This window comes from Globicephala melas, chromosome X (assembly GCF_963455315.2).
Source record: "Globicephala melas chromosome X, mGloMel1.2, whole genome shotgun sequence".
NCBI lineage: Eukaryota > Metazoa > Chordata > Mammalia > Artiodactyla > Delphinidae > Globicephala > Globicephala melas.
The window spans coordinates 105,080,436-105,101,094 of record NC_083335.1 but is presented as its reverse complement, the minus strand read 5'-3'; the positions used below and the strand labels follow the sequence as shown (position 1 = coordinate 105,101,094).

At 39.1% G+C, this 20,659-nt stretch overlaps 1 non-coding gene across 1 annotated transcript; it reads left to right on the top strand.

Annotated features, from left to right (window-relative positions):
• Positions 1–1,376: 1,376 nt before the first annotated feature.
• TRNAG-CCC (transfer RNA glycine (anticodon CCC)) lies at positions 1,377–1,449 on the top strand. The gene has a single exon. It is a non-coding gene; the product is annotated as a tRNA-Gly (tRNA).
• Positions 1,450–20,659: the final 19,210 nt, after the last annotated feature.

Below are 20,659 nucleotides of genomic sequence, written 5' to 3'. Positions count from 1 at the left end.
TCCTCCAGCTCCATTTTTTTCCCCTCAAGATTGCTTTGGCTATGTGGGGTCTTTTGTGTCTCCATACACATTTTAAGATTTTTGTTCTAGTTCTGTAAAAAATGCCATTGGTAACTTTATAGGAATTGCATTGAATCTATAGATTGCTTTGGGTAGTGTAGTCATTTTCACAATATCGATTCTTCAAATCCAAGATGTGTGAGCACTTTTGAAGCCTCTGCTTGGGTCCTATTTATTAATGTCCTATGGGCCAAAGCAAATCACAGGGCCAAGCTCAGATTCAAGGAGTAGAGAAATAAATTCTACCACTTGATGGGAGGAGCTATAAATGTTATTGTCATTTTTTTCCCCTGATCCCTCATAATTAAATTTGAATTTTGGAGAATGGACTGGAATGAGGCAAGCCCTCAGCAAGAAGAGGACGGCGACAGTTGCAGTAATCTAAAAGACCAGTAATGGCTAGTGGCAACAGAAATAGAGAGAAGTCGAAAATTTAAGGGACTTCCCTGGCTGTCCAGTGGTTGGGACTCCACGCTTCCACTGCAGGGGACGTGGGTTCCACCCCTGGTCAGGGAACTAGATCCCACATGGCGCAACTAAGAGCTCACATGCTGCATGGCGCAGCCAAAAAAAAGAGAGAGAGAGAGAGATGTTGAGAGTTTAAGAAATATTTAGGAGACAGGATTAACAGACCTTGGTGATTAAGGGTGTGTGTGTATATGTGTGTGTGTGTGTGTGTGTGTGTGTGTGTGTGTGTAGTAATTTCAGAATCAAGGCTGCTGTTACGATTCATAATAGTCCTTCTGTGGGGATTCTTTATTGATATATTTATATATTTGTAGCTGAATTAGACTAGTCTAAAAAGGTTTAATCTCTACTTGACCCTGTAAATCAGTATGAGAAAGAGAACTAGAAGTACAGATGTTACTAGGTAGAGAAGATGCAGACAGCTTTCACTTATTCACACAAACATGATGATTTTCTAGTCATTAATAAAAGTTCTCTGGACATTGCTTGTACATCTGCTGTAGACTGAAGTAATGTGTCATTATGTAGACAACTGGTTCAGTTAGTCAAATACTTAGGAAATACCCTCTATGCCAAAGTTACTGGGCTAAGTCCTTAGGGCAGTTTGAAGAAACATAAGCCCTTAACTTGATTCCATTTGTGTTGGGGAATGAGCCATGTTTACAGTATCTAGAAAAAGATTTGCCCCATTCAGAGATATAGGTAAGTGTTGAATCAATGGGAATGATAGTAAGGTCTTCTGAAGTCCTGAGGAGGAGCAGAATTCACAATTCAAGCTGTTTGGGTAGGAGTCAAATGGGTAGAATGTATACTCTGGAAGATGATTCAATTTTAAGTCAGTTTGGACTTCCCTGGTGGTCCAGTGGTTAAGACTCTGCACTCCCAATGCAGGGGGCCCAGGTTTGATCCCTGGTCAGGGAACTGGATCCCACATGCCGCAACTAAGAGCCTGCATGCTGCAACTAAGACCCGGTGCAGCCAAATAAATAAATAAATATTTAAGTCAGTTTCTCAGAAAAAGCTGATGAGTTTGGGCTGAACTACTTTTACAACTGAGTTATGAAAAAACGGACCACAATAATTTTCTTTCTATGTAGGATACTGTATTGCTAGCTCTCCTGCTTTTAGCAATACTCCTATATAAAGGTTTATTTAATAGTCTTAAAATGTTTTTCCTTATAATGCATGTTTGTTATTATGAAAATGTAGTGCCACTTTCCCCCCTCCCCTTTGTTTTGCAAATTTATACAAAATGATATGGAGGACTGAAGCAACTATCTGGGTAATTCAGCTTTCCGTAATTTAGGTTAAAAAAGTAGATAAGATTTTGCATAACATATTCAGATAACTAAGGCATATATATATATTTTTCATTTTTTTCCTAGATGGTTGTTATAGGGTTAGCATTGGGTCAGAACTTCCAATCAGCTTTATCTCTCTGATTTTCCATTACATTAATGTAAACATTTTCTCTATTGAAAAGAAGTTCGGCCTTTTAAAAAATGCTTTGGTATTAGCATCTGATGACTCGGGAACCCTTGTTTTACTTTGTAAGGAAAAATTAAGTCTCTATAGTATTTCGACCATTCTTGCAACTGCTAATGGTGGCGATAGATAATCAAGTAATGATTGCTAACACTTTACATGCATCTCCTCATTCACTCATCACAAGAATGCTTTAACGTAAGCACTATTTTATCCCCAGTTTACAGGAGAAGAAACTGAGGAACAGAGTGGTTAAGACACTTTTCTAAGGCCACATAGCTGATATGTGGCAAAACCAAGACTGGGAGCCTGTAAAAGATTGGATTATTGTACAAAAATACTCATGCTCTCACCCACAGCTCCAGGGGAGGAGTACATATGCCCATCCCACTGATTTGGGGCTTGGCTGTGTGACTTGCTTTGGTCTCTTGGTGGGTGGAGTGTACCTCACCACTTGTTGCCTTTGAGCTTGGTCATCGACTTGAATTGGTCAATGGGATATTAGCAGAAATGATGCAAGCAGAAACTTGAAATGTACTCCTGTGATTGAGTTTGTCCTCTTGCATTTCTGCTGCTATCATGAGAAGAACATGTGCCAGTTAAACCACTGATCCAAAGAGGGAGAGAAACATGTCAAGCAGGCCTAGACCCAACCAACAGCATGAAGCCAAGCCCAGCTGATTCCACCCAAGCTCTGCTGTAGTGAGTGGTGGGTGAGAAAGAATAAGTGATTATTTTTTTAAGCTTCTGCATTTGGTGTAGTTTGTTACGGAGCAAGAGCTAACTGATAAAGAGCCTAACGAGTTGCAATCTAAGAGCCTGCCCTGTTAATCACTATCAATGCATCAAATTCAGCATTTTTCCTAAACTGGTATTTCTAAAACAACTAAATCAACAATCATTTGTCTCAGATGATTAACTCGAGAACATTATGGGATAGATACTGTTATAGAACTATTCTTCTTGGAAGTTACATGTCTTCATATCCTTTTCTCACACTTCTTTTAAAAATTAAGAATACAGATATTTGATTTTGTTTAGTGTCCAGTTCACACAGCTTATACCTACATTTCTTGGTCCTCAGCTTCTAGATGTAATCCACTTATGAGTTAGAGAACATGTTTCAGAGTCTGCCACTCTGAAACAATATCTGAGATGGGTAAGTGAACACATTTTGAATGACACAAATGGTTCCCATCCACAGAAAAGCAATGACGGGGAAGGAAATGGAAAACTGGTTACTTACAATAAAAATAACTAACAATAGGAGGTTTGTTCTGCATCGATGGGTCAGAGATGTAAAATTTAGGTAGAGATGTGGACAATAGCTACCTGAGCAATGACAGACTTTCTTCTTCACCTTTTAAGGTGTTGATCTTATGCATTTAAAACAAGGCTGAGGAAAGTGGAAAGCAGGTCAAGGTCTTGGTTTAAGCTCGCCTATGTTTGATCCCTGAAGCTTTAGGGCATAAAATATCATGGGAGATTATATATTTTAGAAACACAGAGTGATTGTCTAGCCTCCTCCTGTGGAGTGTACATTTATTTCATGAGGCATTTTCTAAAATATATTCTGAGAGTTTGGGATTTGGGGGGTATATAGGTTTTGCAAATGCATGATCACTCAAAAGGTTAATACATTTCTTGATTGCGGGAATTCTCCTAGACTTTAATGTACTAAGATGCATCATGAATCTTCCAGAGAGGGGTGGAACATGCAGCATATTTTAGGCTATTTGTTCTCGAACACTGTTTAAGGAGTTACTCCCTGGGCTAAAATTATACAGAACATACATTAGGGACTTATGCTCTAAAATATTTCTCTAATGAAATCCTGTTCCTTCAGGGATGCTTGTCTACCATATTTTCAAAGCATCCAGTGAAGGGACTTCCCTGGTGGCACAGTGGTTAGGAATCCACCTGCCAATGCAGGGGACACGGGTTCGAGCCCTGGTCTGGGAAGATCCCACATGCCGCGGAGCAACTAAGCCCGTGTGCCACAACTACTAAGCCTGTGCTCTAGAGCTCACGAGCCACAACTACTGAGCCCATGTGCCACAACTCCTGAAGCCCGTGTGCCTAGAGCCCATGCTCCACAACAAGAGAAGCCACTACAATGAGAAGCCCGCGCACCGCACTGAAGAGCAGCCCCCGCTCGCTGCAACTAGAGAAGGCCTGTGTGCAGCAATGAAGACCCAATGCAGCCAAAAACAAAAACAGAAACAAAAACAAAAACAAAAGCATCCAGCGAAATATGTAGAGAATAATCTTTATTGGCCAGATTCTTCCTGATGCAGAAGGGGAGGCTGCACATGTAAATCTAAGTGGTAGTGAGCACAGTGTGATTTCTGGCACCTGACTGCATGGAATCAAATTCTGGTTTCACTACTCACTAATGGTGTAATCTTGGGTGTCTGTGCCTCAGTTTTCTCATCTATAAATAGGAATGATAATTAATGTACCTACTCTCATAAATTTGTTTTGAGGACTTAATAAGATAATAACTGGGAATCAGTTAGTGTAGTGCTTAACGTGTGGTAGATTCTCAGTAAATATTATCATAAACTATAAATCTGATAAGGGACTTGTATCCAGAATATATAAAGAAATCTTGCAACTCAAAAATGAAAAGACATAATCCAATTCCACAGTTTAAAAAAGGGCAAAGTATTTGAACAGATATTTCTCCAAAGAGGATATACAAATGGCCAATAAGCACATGATAGGGTGCTCAATGTCATTAGTCGTCAGGGAAATGCAAGTCAAAAGCACAGTGAGATACCACTTTACTCTCACGAGGATGGCTATAATCAAAAGAGAGATAATAACAAGTGCTGGAGAGGATTTGGAAACATTGTAACCCTCATACATTGCTGATGGGAATGTAAAATGGTACAGCTTCTTTGGGAAACAGTTTGCTAGTTCCTAAAAAGGTTAAACATGAAGTTACCATATGCTGCAATTCCACTCCTAAGCATGTACCCAAGAGAAATAAAAACATACGTTCACACAAAAACTTGCACGTGCAACGTTATAGCAGCATTATTCATAAGAGCTAAAAAGTGAAAACAACCCAAATGTTCATCAGCCGAGGAGTGGATAAAGAAAATGTGGTCTATCCATACAATGGAATATTATTCAGCAATAAAAAGAAATGTGGTACTGATACATGCTACAATATGCATAAACCTTAAAAACATCCTAGGTGAAGGAAGCTAGTCACAAAAGGCCACATGTTGTATGATGTTATTTATATGAAATATCCAAAATAGCTAAAGCTATAGAGACAGAAAATAGATTAGTGGTTGCCTAGGACTGGTAAGGGATGGGGTCTGGAGGGGAGTGACTACTAATGGATTTTGTTTTAGGGGGATAAAAATGTTCTAAAGTGAAATTGTGGTGATAGTTGCATAACCTTGTGATTATAGTAAACACATTGAATTACACAGTTTGGGTTAATCATATGGCATGTGAAATATATCTCAATAAAGTTATTAAAAATATAGTTATTATTACTAAGCAGAATGGCTGGCACTAGTTTGCAGGATTTCCAAACTTACAGAAATGTCTAGTATCAGTTGGATTGCTCCCATAGCTGCTAATTGTGCTGTGGAACTAAGATTTTCCAGTGAGGTCTGAAGTATGAGTTGGAATGTCTGGAAAATTTCTCCCCTTCTCTATGATTATGGTAGAGATTTATGCTGCGGCCTCTGTCTGATTACAGTCTTGGTGTCTGGTTGCTAAAAGGGATGAGGAAAGATGTGGATAAGGCCAAGTTCATAGCCCATTGAGATGATCATGACCAGGTGTCTTTGCTTCCCACTCCTTGGCCAGAGAATTCCTTCTCATGTGCAGATCGGCCTTTGGGGAATTTCTTTTGTGGCATCTACAGCTGGGAAGTGATTCTCTCCTTCAGTTTGGTTATAAGGTCTTCTCTCCTTTATGTCTTTGGAAGTAAGCTCATTACTTCTGTTTTATAAAGCCGAATGTAAAATCACTTCCTTTCATCCAGCTAGCAGCGTAGCTGGGCAAAGTATAGTTTTAGACTTTACATTCAGAATTAGATTGAGAAGTTTGTCTTCTTCTTTATGTTTCTCTCCCCCACCCCCCAACTCATATACATTATCTTATACTGAACTATTTGAGGGATTGTTGCAGACATTATGACATTTTACCCCTAAATACATCATCCTAAGAACAAGGACTTTCTCCTAAATAAGTACAATATAGCAACCCTCACTGCCCCAGGAAATTTAACAGTCATGAATATATATAGACCATATTCAGATTCTCCCAGTTATAGATTGGAAACATTTGTTTTTGTTTTGCTGACCTTTCTAGAGCCACCGAGTCTTTTTTTGGTGGACTGCTTTTGTGCTTATCATACAATATTATTATTTTCTATTCACTTGCCCTCACTGCGCTAGGCTGTGAGTTCACAGCTTTGCTCACAGTTGCAATTCAGCACAGACTTGGGTATCACCCACTCCTCTGCTCATAGCACCACCTAGTGTGCCACCCATAGTAGATGCTTAATACATGCTTGAGGAATTAGATTAAACTGAATATTGCCAAGTCGGGATCCATGTTGCAGAGATACGCTTTGGTATTTCTCAGTGTCTACTTTTTTTTTTTTTTTTGCCGTACGTGGGCCTCTCACTGTCGTGGCCTCTCCCGTTGCGGAGCACAGGCTCTGGACGCGTAGGCTCAGCGGCCATGGCTCACGGGCCCAGCCGCTCCACGGCATGTGGAATCTTCCCGGACCGGGGCACGAACCTGTGTCCCTTGCATCGGCAGGCGGACTCTCAACCACTGCGCCACCAGGGAAGCCCTGAGTGTCTACTTTTAAAGCTCACTGTGAGTTGCCATTGACTGCCCTTTGCTACTTCAGATCTCTTGGCATCGCCATCAGTCTTCTGAACACTCCATCTCCCTACTATACTCATGTTATCTTTGGTGTGATTTTTGAAAGCTCATGAAGTACTGAGTAGAAAGGGAATAAGAGTGATCATGTAAGTGGAAGAGAATGAGATACTGGTTCCATTCAGAGGAAGTTGGTACTTACAAGCTGGTGTCAGCTGTCTTGGCGGCATAACAAACTAGTGCCAGCCATTCTGCTTAGTAATAATAACTATAATTTTAATATCTTTACTGAGATATATTTCACATGCCATACAATTCACCCAAAGTGTGTAATTCAGTGTGTTTACTATAATTACAACTTTATGCAACTATCACCACAATTTTACTTTAGAACATTTTTATCACCAGTTCTTTTGAGCAGCTCAGGGTATGATTCTCTAGCCTGTTTCCATGTTTTTTTTACAGGTATAATGTTATGATACCAGAATGGTTCTGAGATCAGATCAAACTGGAAGCAAAAGATCCCCGAGGCTTTAAGTTATATATAGTCCTGGTTGGCAGGAAGATTTGCCATGGGTAATCAAGGTGGTTGTCAGTTCATCTGTTTTGTCTTGTTAGGAAGTCTGCAGCTCTGTGACATTTTTAAGGCTTGTCAAGTTTACTAGATCCATGAGCAGTAGTTATGTCGTTTAAATTTTAAGGACAAAGGTGATGAAGGAATTCAAGACAAACTTTTCTTAGCATGCATTTGGGAGCACATAAATATCTAACGTAACTTACTTTGACAGGGTCCTCAAGAGTAAAATTAAAGAGAGGATTGGATATAAGTTCAGAAGCTTTGAGATGTCCTAGCCCAGGTCAGTAGAAACTAGACTCCAATGTTTTCAAGATGTTGGCTACTGCTTAAAGTAGAGCTAGGCCTGTTTACTTACTTCAGTGTTTATATATGGATGCAAAGACCATGCTTGACATAATTTGTTCATCTTCATCAAGTAGTTATGATGTGATAGGGGTTTTTTTCCTGTTTATAAATGGAGAACTTGAAGTGTAAGTGTTGCTAGGTAAATACCCCAAAGTGAGCACCGACAAGACCTTTCAATATTCCATGGAAAAGCCACACTTTTATCAGCATTTCCTTGGCTTTTTCAAATCTCAAAGCAAGAAACACAATGAATACAGGGTAAACATTTCTGATCTCTAGACATCTGTAACAGAGATGTCTCTATTGAGTCATGTTCAATGTTGGTCATTTAAATAAATCCTGATGATTTGCTGAACAAGTGTGAGGTTACTCTTTTCATCCCAGTGACTGCAAAGGTGTCTGAAAGCACAAGAGATAAGAGTCTTTTGTCCTCAAGAAGGGTAGCAGCAGAGGAATGTTGTTATACACAGATGAAATATTGAAAACGGCCCTCCTGTGTTTTCTTCCTCCTCCTGTTTAGAGCTTTCTCCTTATTCTGCAACCTAGGTGCCCAGAAACACCACTGTGGCAGCTTACTTAGGTCTGGTCTTGGACAGTTCTTTCAGACTTGGGGAATTTCTTGGCTTTATTGCCCCATTCAACACTTGTTCATTTTCCCAGTCTAAGAGCCTGGCTTTGTGACTTTAAATAACCCAATGAATGAATTTGCTCTTTGGTGTAAGTGGCCAATTTGGTGTAATGTATTATCTTTCAAGATAATTTTTTAAAAAATCCTTTAACTATGGAACTTTTTAATGCAATTTTAAAAACATGTACAAAAGTAGAGACATTGCTATAAGGGACTCATCTTCAATAATTATCAATATATGGCCAATCTTGTTTAATGTAGAGCCCCACCTACCCCACAGATTATTTTGAAGAAAACCCCAAATAATATATAATTTCATCTATAAAAATTTCAGGATGTCTTTTTAAAAGATAAGGACTTAAAAACCACCGTACCATCATCATAACTAAATATTAACAGTAACTCTTTAATATCATCAAGTATCTAGTCATTCACATTTATCTGATTGTCTTATAACCTTTTAAAATAGTTCAAATACTTTGTTTGCATTTGGATCCAATTAAGGTTCATACATTTCGATTGGCTGATATGTCTCTTAAGTCTCTTTTAATCTACTGGTTCTCCCTTCTCTCTGTCTCTCTCTCCCCTTCTCTTCTTTACCCACCTCTCATTTATTGAAGAAATTGATTATTAGTCCTGTTACTCATCTGGATTTGCTGACTGAACCCTTGTAGCGTCATTTACTGTGCTCTTTTGTTCTCTGAATTTTCTGTAAATTGGTTGATTTGGAGGCTCCATCAGATTTGTTTTTTGAGAAAACATTTGTGATACATATAATTAACAAAAGATTAACAGCCAGAATATAGAAAGAAATTTTTCTAAATGTCTGTCAGATTTATATTTGATTTTTTGAGCAACTTCATTGGTGGCTTTTGCATGTTTTTTCCTTTTATAAAGGTTTTAGCTGTACTCCACATATTTTGATATATTGTGTTTTTATTAACATTGTTTTCAAATTTTCCTTTTCTCCAATCTCCTTATTTTTGAATTTTCCTAATTCTGATTTATGCTGTTCTTTCATAGCTTCTACCATTTTCTAAAAATTTTTAGCTTCTGTTGAAATATCAGGTTGCAGTTTTTAATCAGTTTTGTAGGTATGACTTTCTGGATTGCCTTCTTTGTAGGAATGCTATTCTACTCCTTATTCTCCTTTTGTCACAATAACTCTGTAGAAAGTCAATTGTGAGTGAGTATTCCTATACTTTTTTTTTTTTAATATTTTATTTTATTTTTTATACAGCAGGTTCTTATTAGTCATCAGTTTTATACACATCAGTGTATATATGTCATACCCAATCGCCCAGTTCATCACACCACCATCCCCACCCTCCCACAGCTTTCCCCCCTTGGTGTCCATACGTTTGTTCTCTACATCTGTGTCTCAACTTCTGCCCTGCAAACCAGTTCATCTGTACCATTTTTCTACATTCCACATACATGCGTTAATATATGATATTTGTTTTTCTCTTTCTGACTTACTTCACTCTGTATGACAGTCTCTAGGTCCATCCACGTCTCAACAAATGACTCAATTTCATTCCTTTGTATGGCTGAGTAATATTCCATTGTATATATGTACCACATCTTCTTTATGCATTCGTCTGTTGATGGGCATTTAGGTTGCTTCCATGACCTGGCTATTGTAAGTAGTGCTGCAATGAACATTGGGGTGCATGTGTCTTTTTGAATTATGGTTTTCTCTGGGTATATGCCCAGTAGTGGGACTGCTGGGTTGTATGGTAGTTCTATTTTTAGTTTCTTAAGGAACCTCCATACTGTTCTCCACAGTGGCTGTATCAATGTACATTCCCACCAACAGTGCAAGAGGGTTCCCTTTTCTCCACACCCTCTGCAGCATTTGTTGTTTGTAGATTTTCTGATGATGCCCATTCTAACTGGTGTGAGGTGATACCTCATTGTAGTTTTGATTTGCATTTCTCTAATAATTAGTGATGTTGAGCAGCTTTTCATGTGCTTCTTGGCCACCTGTATGCCTTCTTTGGAGAGATGTCTATTTAGGTCTTCTGCCCATTTTTGGATTGGGTTGTTTGTTTCTTTAATCTTGAGCTGCATGAGCTGTTTATATATTTTGGAGATTAATCCTTTGTCCGTTGATTCATTTGCAAACATTTTCTCCCATTCTGAGGGTTGTCTTTTTCTCTCTCTTTTTTTTTTACATCTTTATCGGAGTATAATTGCTTTACAATGGTGTGTTAGTTTCTGCTTTATAACAAAGTGAATCAGTTATACATATACATATGTTCCCATATCTCTTCCCTCTTGCGTCTCCCTCCCTCCCACCCTCCCTATCCCACCCCTCTAGGTGGTCACAAAGCACCGAGCTGATCTCCCTGTGCTATGCGGCTGCTTCCCACTAGCTGTCTATTTTACGTTTGGTAGTGTATATATGTCCATGCCACTCTCTCGCTTTGTCAGAGCTTCCCCTTCCCCCTCCCCATATCCTCAAGTCCATTCTCTAGTAGGTCTGTGTCTTTATTCCCGTCTTACCCCTAGGTTCTTCATGACATTTTTTTCCTTAAATTTCATATATATGTGTTAGCATACGGTATTTGTCTTTCTCTTTCTGACTTACTTCACTCTGTATGACACACTCTAGATCCATCCACCTCACTACAAATAACTCAATTGCATTTATTTAATGGCTGAGTAATATTCCATTGTATATATGTGCCACATCTTCTTTATCCATTCATCCAATGATGGACACTTAGGTTGTTTCCATCTCCAGGCTATTGTAAATAGAGCTGCAATGAACATTTTGGTACATGACTCTTTTTGAATTATGGTTTTCTCAGGGTATATGCCCAGTAGTGGGATTGCTGGGTCATATGGTAGTTCTATTTTTAGTTTTTTAAGGAACCTCCATACTGTTCTCCATAGTCGCTGTACCAATTCACATTCCCACCAGCAGTGCAAGAGGGTTCCCTTTTCTCCACACCCTCTCCAGCATTTATTGTTTCTAGCTTTTTTGATGATGGCCATTCTGACTGGTGTGAGATGATATCTCATTGTAGTTTTGATTTGCATTTCTCTAATGATCAGTGATGTTGAGCATTCTTTCATGTGTTTGTTGGCAATCTGTATATCTTCTTTGGAGAAATGTCTATTTAGGCCTTCTGCCCATTTTTGGATTGGGTTGTTTGTTTCTTTAATCTTGAGCTGCATGAGCTGTTTATATATTTTGGAGATTAATCCTTTGTCCGTTGATTCATTTGCAAATATTTTCTCCCATTCTGAGGGTTGTCTTTTTGTCTTGTTTGCAGTTTCCTTTGCTATGCAAAAGCTTTGAAGTTTCATTAGGTCCCATTTGTTTATTTTTGGTTTTATTTCCATTACTCTAGGAGGTGGATCAAAATAGATCTTGCTGTGATTTATGTCAAAGAGTGTTTTGCCTATGTTTTCCTCTAAGAGTTTTATAGTGTCCGGTCTTACGTTTAGGTCTCGAATCCATTTTGAGTTTATTTTTGTATATGCTGTTAGGGAGTGTTCTAATTTCATTCTTTTACATGTAGCTGTCCAGTTTTCCCAGCGCCACTTATTGAAGAGACTGTCTTTTCTCCATTGTATATCCTTGCCTCCTTTGTCATAGATCAGTTGACCATAGGTGCGTGGGTTTATCTCTGGGCTTTCTATCTTGTTGCATTGATCTATGTTTCTGATTTTGTGCCTGTACCATTAGGTCTTGATTCCTGTAGCTTTGTAGTATAGTCTGAAGTTAGGGAGTCTCATTCCTCCAGGTCCGTTTTTTTCCCTCAAGACTGCTTTGGCTATTCGGGGTCTTTTTTGTCTCCCTACAAATTTTAAGATGATTTGTTCTAGTTCCTTAAAAAATGCCATTGATAATTTGATAGGGATTGCATTGAATCTGTAGATTGCTTTGGGTAGTTAGTATAGTCATTTTCACAATATTGATTCTTCCAATCCAAGAACATGGTATATCTCTCCATCTGTTGGTATCGTCTTTAACTTCTTTCATCAGTGTCTTATAGTTTTCTGCATACAGGTCTTTTGTCTCTCTAGGTAGGTTCATTCCTAGGTATTTTATTCTTTTTGTTGCAGTGGTAAATGGGAGTGTTTCCTTAATTTCTCTTTCATATTTTTCATCATTAGTGTATAGGAATGCAAGAGATTTTCTGTGCAATAACTTTGTATCCTGCAACTTTACCAAATTCATTGATTAACTATAGTAGTTTGCTGGTGGCATTTTTAGGATTCTCTATGTGTAGTTTCATGTCATCTGCAAACAGTGACAGTTTTACTTCTTCTTTTCCAATTTGTATTCCTTTTATTTCTTTTTCTTCTTTGATTGCCGTGGCTAGGACTTCCAAAACTTTGTTGAATAATAGTGGTGAGAGTGGGCAACCTTGTCTTGTTCCCGATCTTAGAGGAAATGCTTTCAGTTTTTTGCCATTGAGAATGATGTTTGCTGTGGGTTTGTCATATATGACCTTTATTATGTTGAGGTAGGTTCCCTGTATGCCCACTTTCTGGAGAGTTTTTATCATAAATGGGTGCTGAATTTTGTCAGCAGCTTTTTCTGCATCTATTGAGATGATCATATGGTTTTTATTCTTCAATTTGTTAATATGGTGTATCACATTGATTGATTTGTGTATATTGAAGAATCCTTGCATCCCTGGGATAAATCCCACTTGATCATGGTGTATGATCCTTTTAATGTGTTGTTGGATTCTGTTTGCTAGTGATTTGTTGAGGATTTTTGCATCTATATTCATCAGTGGTATTGGTCTGTAATTTTCTTTTTTTGTAGTATGTTTGTCTGCTTCTGGTATCAGAGTGATGGTGGCCTCATAGAATGAGTTTGGGAGTGTTCCTTCCTCTGCAATCTTTTGGAAGAGTTTGAGAAGGATGGGTGTTAGCTCCTCTCTAAATGTTTGGTAGAATTCACCTGTAAAGCCATCTGGTCCTGGTCTTTTGTTTGTTGGAAGATTTTTAATTACAGTTTCAATTTCATTACTTGTGATTGGTCTGTTCATATTTTGTATTTCTTCCTGGTTCACTCCTGGAAGGTTATATCTTTGTAAGAATTTGTCCATTTCTTCCAGGTTGTCCATTTTATTGGCATAGAGTTGCTTGTAGTAGTCTCTTAAGATGCTTTGTATTTCTGTGGTGTCTGTTGTCACTTCTCCTTTTTTTTTCTAATTTTATTGATTTGAGTCCTCTCCCTCTTTTTCTTGATGATTCTGGCTAATGGTTTATCAATTTTGTTTATCTTCTCAAAGAACCAGCTTTTAGTTTTATTGATCTTTGCTGTTGTTTTCTTTGTTTCTATTTCATTTATTTCAGCTCTGAACTTTATGATTTCTTTCCTTCTGGTAACTTTGGGTTTTGTTTGTTCTTCTTTCTCTAGTTCCTTTAGGTGTAAGGTTAGGTTGTTTATTTGAGATTTTTCTTGTTTCTTGAGGTAGGCTTGTATAGCTATGAACTTCCCTCTTAGAACTGCTTTTGCTGCATCCCATAGGTTTTGGATCGTCGTATTTTCATTGTCATTTGTCTCTAGGTATTTTTTGATTTCCTCTTTGATTTCTTCAGTGATCTCTTGGTTATTTAGTAATGTATTGTTTAGCCTCCATGTGTTTGTGTTTTTTACGTTTTTTTCCACTGTAATTCATTTCTAGTCTCATAGCGTTGTGGTCAGAAAAGTTGCTTGATATGATTTCAATTTTCTTAAATTTACTGAGGCTTGATTTGTGACCCAAGATGTGATCTATCCTGGAGAATGTTCCGTGTGCACTTGAGAAGAAAGTGTAATGTGCTGTTTTTGGATGGCATGTCCTATAAATATCAATTAAATCTATCTGGTCTGTTGTGTCATATAAAGCTTCTTTTTCCTTATTTATTTTCATTTTGGATGATCTGTCCATTGGTGTAGTGAGGTGTTAAAGTTCCCCACTATTATTGTGTTACTGTCGATTTCCTCTTTTAGAACTGTTAGCAGTTGCCTTATGTATTGAGGTGCTCCTATGTTGGGTGCATATATATTTATAATTGTTATATCTTCCTCTTGGGTTGATCCCTTCCTCATTATGTAGTGTCCTTCCTTGTCTCTTGTAACATTCTTTATTTTAAAGTCTATTTTATCTGATATGAGTATTGCTACTCCAGCTTTCTTTTGATTTTCATTTGCATGGAATATCTTTTTCATCCCCTCACTTGCAGTCTGTATGTGTCCCTGGGTCTGAAGTGGGTCTCTTGTAGACAGCATATATATGGGTCTTGTTTTTGTATCCATTCAGCAAGCCTGTGTCTTTTGGTTGGAGTATTTAATCCATTCACGTTTAAGGTAATTATCGATATGTATGTTCCTATGACCATTTTCTTAATTGTTTTCGGTTTGTTTTTTTTGGGGGGGGGTTTGTTTCTGTAGGTCCTTTTCTTTTGTGTTTCCCACTTAGAGAAGTTCCTTTAGCATTTGTTGTAGAGCTGGTTTGGTGGTGCTGAATTCTCTTAGCTTTTGCTTGTCTGTAAAGCTTTTGATTTCTCCATCGAATCTGAATGAGATCCTTGCTGGGTAGGTAATCTTGGTTGTAGGTTCTTCCCTTTCATCACTTTAAGTATATCATGCCACTCCCTTCTGGCTTGTAGAGTTTCTGCTGAGAAATCAGCTGTTAACCTTATGGCAGTTCCTGTGTATGTTATTTGTCGTTTTTCCCTTGCTGCTTTCAATAATTTTTCTTTGTCTTTAATTTTTGCCAGTTTGATTACTATGTGTCTCAGCGTGTTTCTCCTTGGGTTTATCCTGTATGGGACTCTGCGCTTCCTGGACTTGGGTGGCTATTTCCTTTCCATGTTAGGGAAGTTTTTGACTATAATCTCTTCAAATATTTTCTTGGGTCCTTTCTCTCCCTCTTCTCCTTCTGGGACCCCTATAATGTGAATGTTGTTGCATTTAATGCTGTCCCAGAGGTCTCTTAGGCTGTCTTCATTTCTTTTCATTCTTTTTTCTTTATTCTCTTCTGCAGCAGTGAATTCCACCATTCTGTCTTACAGTTTACTTATCTGTTCTTCTGCCTCAGTTATTCTGCTATTGATTCCTTCTAGTGTAGTTTTCATTTCAGTTATTGTGTAGTTTTCATTTCAGTTATTGTATTGTTCATCTCTGTTTGTTCTTTAATCCTTCTAGGTTTTTGTTAAACGTTTCTTGCATCTTCTCGATCTTTGCCTCCATTCTTTTTCTGAGGTCCTGGATCATCTTCACTGTTATTATTGTGAATTATTTTTCTGGAAGGTTGCCTATGTCCACTTCATGTAGTTGTTTTTCTGGGGTTTTATCTTGTTCCTTCATCTGGTACATAGCCCTCGGCCTTTTCATCTTGTCTGTCTTTCTGTGAATGTGGTTTTTGTTCCACAGGCTGCAGGATTGTAGTTCTTCTTGCTTCTGCTGTCTGCCCTCTGGTGGATGAGGCTATCTAAGTGGTTTGTCTCCTATACTTTTAGAAGGGCAGGTGGACCAGGTTGCTTTTTTGGCCTCACAGATTTACAAATCCCTCTTTCAGGCTTTTTCAGAGTGATAAAGAATATTACCTCACTCTCTGGAATCTGCCTCCTCTGCTCCCCTCCTTCACTTTTATCTGACCTCATCATCAAAGGTGTCCATATTGTCCCAGTCTTGCTTAAGTTGGATTTTTCCTCTCAACGTTTTTTTTAAATACAAATTTATTTATTTATTTATTTTTGGCTGCGTTGGGTCTGCGTTGCTGTGCGCGGGCTTTCTCTAGTTGTAGTGAGTGGGGGCTACCCTTCGTTGCCGTGCATGGGCTTCTCATTGCGGTGGCTTCTCTTGTTACGGAGCATGGGCTCTAGGCATGGGCTTCAATAGTTGTGGTGCGAGGGCTCAGTAGTTGTGGCTTGCGGGCTCTAGAGCACAGGCTCAGTAGTTGTGGTGCACGGGCTTAGTCGCTCTGAGGCATGTGGGATCTTCCGAGACCAGGGCTCTAATCTGTGTCCCCTGCATTGGCAGGCAGATTCTTAACCGCTGTGCCGCTAGGGAAGTCTTTCCTCTCAGTGTTTTAGCATCACTGTGGGGTTTTGTTTTGGGAGGGAGACTTCTTTTGTTAGTTTTGAAGTGCATAGGGTCCAGGCTACTGCAGCTCCATCATATCTTACACATCAAGATCCCTCTGTTGAAGGCACTCACTCATTCACAAATCACATCAAGCAGAATCCCTTCCCAGTTTTGCTGGCCATTCCCAGACTGGTCTGCTGTGGATACTTGCTGATTTGGGGATTCCCTGTACTCAGGGACATCAGAGGCTCACCTGCCTTCCTTCTGCATCCTCCTACCCAGATGTTTAATCCACATGAGTTGTGCAGCTGTTGGAGTTTTGTAACACCTTCTTACTAGTTGCCCTGCCTTCAGTGCTTTCTCCCTCTAATACCTTCCAAAGTTACCCCAGCCGGAAAGTCTGTCTAACAGGTGTCTCGTACCACCACTCTCCTGGATAGAGTTCTTACTCACGTCATGTTGCTTCCTGCTTCTGGAGCTTTGCTAGTGCTGTGGCTTCTGACTAGAATATCTTTCCCATTTCTTTGGCTAACTCTTACCTTCAGATCAGTTAACAGTTTCTCTCCCCCAAGGGGAAGCTTCCCAGAACCACTCCTCCACTCAGCCTTAGTTAGCTACTCCTTTACCTCCCACAATGCCTCATGTACATACCTTGCCTTGTAATCATCACAGCATAATTAGCTATTTAAGGGTTCTTCACCTCCTTATCACCTAGCTTAGCTCATGACTTGCCTAAATCAGACTTTGTCTTACTCACATTTGTTTCCCTAGTACTTTGCTAAGAATGATTCCTCATAGATGGTCGTAGGATAGATGAATGAATAAACAAATAAATGAATTATTAGTTGGAGTTTTTAGGTGAAGTGTGAGAGGCATGCATGAAAAGGATGGATTTCCAATATATCTCCAGTCACGATGGGTAGAAGAGTATCCGTTCTGTTTGCGTGTGAGGTTGGCTCTCCTCTGTGAAATGTTGCCTCTCTATAAGAGATTATGGCAAAGTTCAAATTTTATTTCTCTCCATATTCACAATCTGGCAAAAGCAAGACCACATGGTCTCATTGTAGGTCTGTAGGCAGGTGTGTGCACGTTGAAAAGTCTGTCCCTTACTGGTCAGTACCAAGGTAAATACAATGTATAGAATAGATTGATTCAAAGCATTGTGAAAGCAGTGCCCACAGGAAGCCTCTCTGTGCCATGCCTCTCTTGTGTATGTGTGCATGTGCGTGTGTGTGTCTGTCTGTCTCTGTTTATGTATCTTTGTGTGTCTGTGTCTCATCACAGATGGCTGCAGCCAGATGAAACAGTGGCCTAAAAGTGGTAAAACTGAGCACTTCCCAGACAGACATGCGCCAGCCGTTTGGAGGACTGAATTGATATTTGTGGAAGTAACCTGATGAAGACAGGGAAGCAAGGGAGAGGAAAGAACAGGCTTCTCTCGTTAACCAGTTTTTCTTTCCAAAGAAATGAGGGTACCTCTGGAGAATGATGAACATTTGAATGAAGGTGATAGGCTTCATTGAAGTCAGTAAATAGGCACATTAATATACTGGCTAAGTTCACAACACATGGAGCTTTTGTTGTCTTCCTCTAACAATATTTAGGCGATAATTTGGAAAATAGCTTAAGTGTAGGAGGAGAATCCTTGAAGGCGAAGACCAAACCTCTGTTACCTAATATCAGTTACAAACATATTTCTATAAATGCTAAGAAACAAGAGAGCACACAACACTAAAGGCGTGACAGTTTGTAAGCTGGGACCAAGCTAAACTTATGAAATAATTTATGTAGTTGTCCATCCATCCAGCAAGCATTTAGTGGTTATGCACTATGGGGAGACATGTTATGAGTGTAATAAATGTGGTCAGCCCTTCGGCTGACATAATCTGCATAGCATTCTGTTCCTTTATCCTTTTAACTTTTCCAGTTGATGGCTTTTAACCCTAGCTGGTGTGTTCAGCTACTTAGACTTTGGGACCAAAGTTACCCCTAGCCAGAGAGATTTTAAGGAACTCTAGCTCAGTAGACATGAAGAAGCCTCAGTCTTTCTAGCACAAGCTCTCTTGGATCTTCTGCTTAATGGAGACCACTGGACTCAGGCTGCCATATTGTACAACTCTAGACTATTCGAATGGCAGCTCTCGGAATTTTGCAGTGCACAACCTGTGTAGCCTAATATGGCAGCCCTGCATAGGAAGTGGTTCTTCTCACTTCCCTGGTTCCTTCCAGGAAATTTACACTGAAGTGTCCTTATGTAAAGACAGTACAAATACAAAAGGATTCAGGCCAATTTCTGGTTTGTTATATCCCAGAGAATTCACAATTCTCTGAATGTTCACAATTCTAATTAGCTTTTAGAGGACAGACACTATCTCTTGGATAACTTCGAATCTCATTGAAGATGCCGATGAAGTTGATCTGGAATCAGAATCAAATAATTTAACTTCTCTTCATGCTTCTACAAACTAGAATTCACATCCATCTGTAGAACAGAAATTTCAGTACAAAATTTTACCTTTGGGGGCAAAATTTAAGTGCCCTAATGGTAGTGGAGAAAGTGGATTGAATTTCCAATTATGTACTAAATGGGTGTAGAAATTGCCGTTTTATTTATTTGGGTCCATAGCTTTGGCTTTCTCTACTATGATTGCCAAAGGAGATTCAGTTGGAGATAGAAATGTAAAGAAAACATGTATGTATCATTCTAGCTATCCAAGTTCTTGGTGGCAGTAAAAGGGTCGGGCTTAGTTTTAGCTGTGGTGGTTCTGAAAGTGCTTCAGCCCAGTGGTTGACTGCATATTTGGTTAGGCCCTGTGTGCTCTTTGCAACAGTAATAAAAACATCACAGAAAAGTCATCTAGTCCATGGAAACTTCCGACAGCTGAGTAGAGCTTAATCTTAATGCTCTGCTAAGGTTGTATGGGGTTGTTAGGCATTCGTGTGTCTTTCTCCAGTGACCCAAGCCTTTTAATGTGTATTTAAGGAGGCCACTAAATCTCACCTTTAAACTCACCTGTGTGTACTGTCTTTCCATTTATGTGTCAATCTTTGGAACATAGGAACTTCATCTTCGTGTTTAGTTGTATGAGAGAAACATTGCATACATACTGAGTACCCAAGAAATGTTAGATACTCAAAAATCATCCAGGCCATTTAGGATCCGTAAAGAAGCAACTTCACTTGCCTTCCAAGGGATAAAATAAAAATGCTGTGCTGGTAAAATTGCTTGGACCTGATGCGTTGTGTCTGATGGCCAGAGCAGTAGCAAATCTGCTGACAGGCTTGGACAGGAAGAAAAAAAAAAAGCAAGTTGAAATGTCTGTATACTGCTGCTTCAGGGAAATGCTATTTTTAAAGAAACACATTATTTAGGGTTTGTGGATGCAATCCAGGGCTTTGAAGATGGGAAGAAGATCTTAATTAGAAAGAAATGGGAAGATTGAATGCTTTTATGGGGAACCCAACTTTAAGAGGTCTGTTTATCATAGATGCAGATGATATATATTGTGTACTGGCTGCAGCCCTTCTTTGACAAAACCAAAGCCTTTAAAGTTACTGGGGTGCATCCGTCCACAAGTTTGTTCAGCATCTAATGAGCAGGCATTAATCATGTAAAACTTGGAGACAGTTCATAAAAGGACAATGAAGATGATTTAAGGCTTGGAAAATAAAACCTATAAGGAAAGGTTAAAACAATTCACGTTATTAGCTTGGCAAAAAGGAGATGAGGAGTGAGGATTTCCAGTCAGTGCAAGGTTATTCTTGGTGGGACGGCATGCTTAATGAGAAATGATTCCCCCAGAATTCTGAAATTTCCCTTTTGTTGGTTTTATTATAAAAATATATTCATAGGAACAATTAGGAAGCAGAATATGTCCTAAAACCTTCCCACCCAGAGGGACTTCACAAAACTGAAATGGGGAGGATGAGCAGAACATGTGGAGCTAGGGTTTTCTTAGGCAGAAAGTACGACATTCTTTTTCTGCAGCATTTCTCATAATTGCAGCTAACTGATGGCTTGTATACTTATTTATCTAATGTCTATCTTCCTGGATAGACTGTAAGCTTCATGAGGGCTGGAATTATGTTTGTCTTTTCACCACTGAATTCTCAGGGCCTAACACAGTGCCTGGCATATAATAGGTGCTTAATATGCATTTTGTGCACACATGGGGAATATGTATGC